We start from the raw sequence: 5,760 nt of genomic DNA, 5'->3' as shown, positions 1-5,760 counted from the left end.
GGTTTGTTATTGAGCGCTATCCGGTATCAGAACGTGTCATGTTTCTCCGCTCCGACACTTTTAGGGCATTGCTGATTGGCTGGATGCAAATTAAGATCTCGTAATTAGTTATAAAGTAACTTACTGGAATTGTTGAAGGGTTAATCCGAAAATTATTTATGGTCAGAAGTTAGAAAGATAAATGAATAACCTAAAGTTTCTCCATGTTCTGACCCTCAATGTAGTGTTACGTTTTTCTACAGCACACCCGCAGGTGAAATTAGGTATTACACGGGACCATTCACCAGCACCTGGCAATCCCAGGGAAATGCACATGGGGGTCCACTCAGCCCAGGTCTCAATTTGTGTTCCTGTATGGCGGATGTGCAAATTGTGTGTATGGAGCGCACTCAGGAGCCGGCACCCGAGCCTACCCGCTGCCGTCGGAGCAAGCTCCATTTGCAGAAGTTTAACCTCTTAGATGTCGCTGACAGATGTAGTTTCCGACCCACATTGCCCCCCTTATCCCCAGCAAACATGATTGTGGGGTGCCGATGGCATTGATGGGACTATTAATGCCCCCCTGTTTCTGCCATGCTCATAGATCTACACTCACCGGCCACTTTATTAGGTACACCATGCTAGTAACGGGTTGGATCCCTTTTGCCTTCAGAACTGCCTCAATTCTTCGTGGCATAGATTCAACAAGGTGCTGGAAGCATTCCTCAGAGATTTTGGTCCATATTGACATGATGGCATCACACAGTTGCCGCAGATTTGTCGGCTGCACATCCCAAAGATGCTCCATACAAGGCAGGATGGATCCATGCTTTCATGTTGTTTACGCCAAATTCTGACCCTACCATCCGAATGTCGCAGCAGAAATCGAGACTCATCAGACCAAGCAACGTTTTTCCAATCTTCTACTGTCCAATTTCGATGAGCTTGTACAAATTGTAGCCTCAGTTTCCTGTTCTTAGCTGAAAGGAGTGGTACCCGGTGTGGTCTTCTGCTGCTGTAGCCCATCTGCCTCAAAGTTCGACGCACTGTGCGTTCAGAGATGCTCTTAGGCCTACCTTGGTTGTAACGGGTGGCGATTTGAGTCACTGTTGCCTTTCTATCAGCTCGAACCAGTCTGCCCATTCTCCTCTGACCTCTGGCATCAACAAGGCATTTCCGCCCACAGAACTGCCGCTCACTGGATTTTTTTTCTTTTTCGGACCATTCTCTGTAAACCCTAGAGATGGTTGTGCGTGAAAATCCCAGTAGATCAGCAGTTTCTGAAATACTCAGACCAGCCCTTCTGGCACCAACAACCATGCCACGTTCAAAGGCACTCAAATCACCTTTCTTCCCCATACTGATGCTCGGTTTGAACTGCAGGAGATTGTCTTGACCATGTCTACATGCCTAAATGCACTGAGTTGCCGCCATGTGATTGGCTGATTAGAAATTAAGTGTTAACAAGAAGTTGGACAGGTGTACCTAATAAAGTGGCCAGTGAGTGTATGATGCCCATCCAATAGCTTCATAGGAATTTGGTAATTTTAAGATACCATGCGGTATTAAAGTATTGCGGGGTATTGTACAAATGATTCAATCATTGTGGGGTAGGGAGGGGGACTAAAAAAAAAAACTTTAAAAAAATGTATATAGTCAAAAAATATTTTTAAAACATTCTGGTCACCCCCTCCCCTTTTTGCAGAACACAAATAAAATCTAAAAAATAAAAAAAATAACATATTTAGTGAAGAAAAAAAATATCAGAAGAAAAGTATAAATGGACACTGCACCGCCCCAGAAAAAGAAAATAAGCACAGTTCCCAGGGATCTTCCCCTTCAAATTCGGGACTGCGGAGGTGAGTGAGCGTCTCTGCAGGGGAATGGAGGCAGAGGGCAGAGACGCTGGCGTTACAGTCAGTACATGAATGCAGTACCAGAACCATCAATAGTACATGAATTCTGCATCAGAAACACTGTCCGTACATGAATGCAGCAGTAGAACCACCATCCGTACATGAATGCAGTGCCAGAACCACCATCAGTACATGAATGCAGTACCAGAACCATCAATAGTACATGAATTCAGCATCAGATACACCATCCGTACATGAATGCAGAGCCAGAACCACTGTCAGTACATGTGTACAGCACCAAGCTTAGTACAGCGATCAATTGTAAAATCACGTCAGCCCCATATATAAATGTATTGCTTGAACTTACAGCTCCCAGTATGTCCTTAAAAATAGTGAGGAGATGCTGGGAGTTGTTGTTCCCAGTCATTATCAGACTGCGGACCATACACAGCACTGATGAGACGCAGGAAGTGTCACAAATAAACATATACATCCAGGTACCTTATAGGTGACATCTTCTCTGATTCAAGTCATTCCCATATCTTTTTCCTCCATGTAGTACAGACGCCATGATGATATTTCATGCCCAGAGCTCGTCTCTGCAGACTTCCCCTTTTCTCTATCTTCAGCAGCACTTCGCGACATGGTGTCCTTAGAAATAAAAGTATAATTACAGCTCTGGCAAAAATGAAGAGACCACGGCGAAACGTTCAGTCTGTCTGATTTTTCTCTTTATAGATATATTTTTGAGTAAAATGTAAATTCTTTTATTCTATAAACTTCTGACAACATGTCTCTGAAGTTCCGAGCAATAAATGTATTTTTTTCTGAAAAGGAGAAATGGTCAAAATTTAAAAAAAAAAAAAAAAAACAGCAGTGCTTTCAAACCTCAAATAATGCAAAGAAAACAAGTTCAGAATCATTTTGAAACAACAATACTAATGTTTTAACTCAGGAAGAGTTCAGAAATCAATATTTGGTGGAATAACCATGATTGTTAATCGCAGCATTCCTGCGTCTTGGCAGCTTTCCACCAGTCTTTCACACTGCTCCTGGCGAAAAAATGTAAGCAGCTCTTCTTTGTTTGATGGCTTGTGACTATCCATCATCCTCTTGATTACATTCCAGAGGTTTTCAATGGGGTTCAGGTCTGGAGATTGGGCTGCCCATGACAGGGTTTTGATGTGGTGGTCTCTTAATTTTTGCCAGAGCTGTATACTGCCCCATAAATAAAAATATCCCCCATGCTGTGCCCCTGAATAAATAATTGCCCCTCACTGTGCTTCCTGCACAAAATATCCTCTTCACACTGCCCTCCACAGAATCCTCCCATACTCCCCCTCTATATAATGTCTCCCAACTCACTGCCCCTCTCCATAATGCCCCCCCACACTGAGCTCTTCTCCATTATGTTCCCTCACATTGCCCCTCTCCATTAAGTCTCCCCCACTCACTGGCCCTCTCCATAATGTCACCCCACACTGCCCCTCTCCATAATATCTCCCCAACACCGCCTCTCCGAATAAAGTCCCTCCCTTTCACAATCCCAATGTCCTAAATGTACCCATAATGTTCCCCAGAGCTCCATAATGGCCCCAATTGCCCCCAAATGTCCTCCATAGTGCCCCTCATTGCTCCATAATGTCCCCTGGAAAGTAATACCAAACAAAAATCAAACACACTTCATCTTCGGCTCCTCCTGGAGAGCTTACCGTGCCCCCGCGTCCTCGCCACCTGTGAGGCCTGACTGCTGACTTCATCACGTCGGGGCCGGGGCTGACGAGCGCTGCTCCTGTCCTGACGCCACAGTGTCCAAATGTATCCACGTCTGAAAGAGGCAAATACATTTAAAGTTAGGATAGAGGGAGCGGAGTCTCCTGGGCAGCTCTGCGGACCACACAACACCTTCGGTTGGCCACATGTTCTGTAGATTTGCCCTAATGACACAATTGGCACATTCTGACACCATGACAATAGCACCAGACTTGCTCGTCTTCATATTTCTGCGCTTTAGATGATTCCATTATTCTATCAGATCAGGAAAGTCCTGATGTTCCGCGAGTGTAGTTTCCACCATGTCAAAACCTGAGGGTGCACAGCTAAAAAACTGCGTCACTGGGTGTAGAGCATTAGCCGCTCCTTCCCTGATCATCATCATCATCATCAGTGTCACATCTGTCTGTACATGATCACTTATCTTTCCTTATGTTCTTAGTCACCAATCTTTGGGCTGAGAAGAATGAAAGACCCGACGTTGTGTCGTCGTCAGTGTCTGTGCCCTCGTTATAAAGTTTTATAATATCAGCAGGAAATAATAATGTACAATACTGTATCCATTTATTATAACATCCCTTTAATCTGGAATCCAATAGTTTGAAGAGCAAAACTGCAAGATTATCCGGACATTTCGTCCTTGCAGAACTTGTATTGCTGAAAGTGAATCTCTTTTGTTACCGCTATTCTTTATATTATTATTATTATTTATTTATATAGCACCATTGATTCCATGGTGCTGTACATGAGGGGTTACATACAAATTACAGATATCACTTACTGTAAACAAACTAACAATTACAGACAATTTACTAAATAAATGGTGAAATCCGCACCTATATCTGCAGCAGAAATTGTCTTGCTGAGGATATCAGACCCACATTACTCGGTGTATTTTACACTGTGGGAACTGAGTCATGAGCTAAAATCTTTGCATACTGGCAAAGTGAAGTTATTTGGTTTCTCCACTAGATGTCGCCATATTACCATATAAAGATTATGCCTAACATTGGCGGAACAGTCCATAGAAGTCTATGAGGAATGTATTATGGATCTGTACTATGCTGCACAGGTCAATGAGCCCAAATCCAAAGAAAAGTTGGGTGCCATAATGCTCTGTATAGGCAACCGATTTCTGAATCAGTACTTTGTCCAGCAAATGTCTTAAGATGGTCACGCAAGAGCTTTTAACATAATTGCATTGAAGTGCCCCCTTATGGGTTTCCTTGGCATCTGGGGAGGGAGTCGTTCCTCCATCCGCCTGCAAAATGCTGTTTTCTTAGCAATGTTTTCAATGTGACCTAGAATGACCGGCTTTAGATCCTCATCCTCACATGACTGATCAATAGCAGTAATGCCCTGAGCCGCTGGCCACGAATATAGTGAATTTCTAGGTCTTTATGTCGGTGCAATTCATCAGACTAATTATTGTTAAATCTTGATAGATCTGAGCGTGGCTATACCAAATATGTGTATTTTTTATTATTGTTTTAGTTTGAGTGGGGCAAAAGAAGGGTGATTTGAACTTTTACATTTTTTAAATTTTTTTTATATTTTTTAAAACTTTTGTTACTTTTTATTTCCTTCAATAGTTTCCTTCGGAGACATGAAGCTGCGATCCGTCGATTACTTGTGCTAAACATACGGCTTCGGCCCTGCTGTGTGTAGGAAAAATCATCACCTGCTATGAACACCGACCACGGTCCGGCGTCCATAACAGATCAGCAATGACAAACACGGGGGTCTGGAGAGGACCCCAACCCTTCGGCGCCCCGCGATAATGTGACAGGGACGTGCTTGACACCATTCTCTTTCCTATATAATGTGCTGACAAATGGGAAAACCAATCAGAGTGGAATGAAATGATGTAAATAAACACACTTCCGCCATTTTGTTTTTGATGTTCTACATTCACAGTGTTCATGGTGCGATAGAATCAAACTGGTAACATGATTCTGCAGGTTAGCGCGATTACGGCGATACTAACCTTTATTAAATTTTAGTGGTTTAAAAACAAAAATGAACTGGTATCATTTTTATTTTTCCATTCATGCTGCTTGTTTTTTGCATGGCGAGCTGTAGCTTTCATTGTTAGCACTTTGGCATGCTTACATTGTTTCAATTTTCTTTTTTACTGTATTTTTGGGGGTGA

Source organism: Ranitomeya variabilis, chromosome 8, assembly GCF_051348905.1.
Source record: "Ranitomeya variabilis isolate aRanVar5 chromosome 8, aRanVar5.hap1, whole genome shotgun sequence".
NCBI lineage: Eukaryota > Metazoa > Chordata > Amphibia > Anura > Dendrobatidae > Ranitomeya > Ranitomeya variabilis.
The sequence above is the reverse complement of the archived record's forward strand: the minus strand, read 5'-3'. Positions refer to the sequence as shown.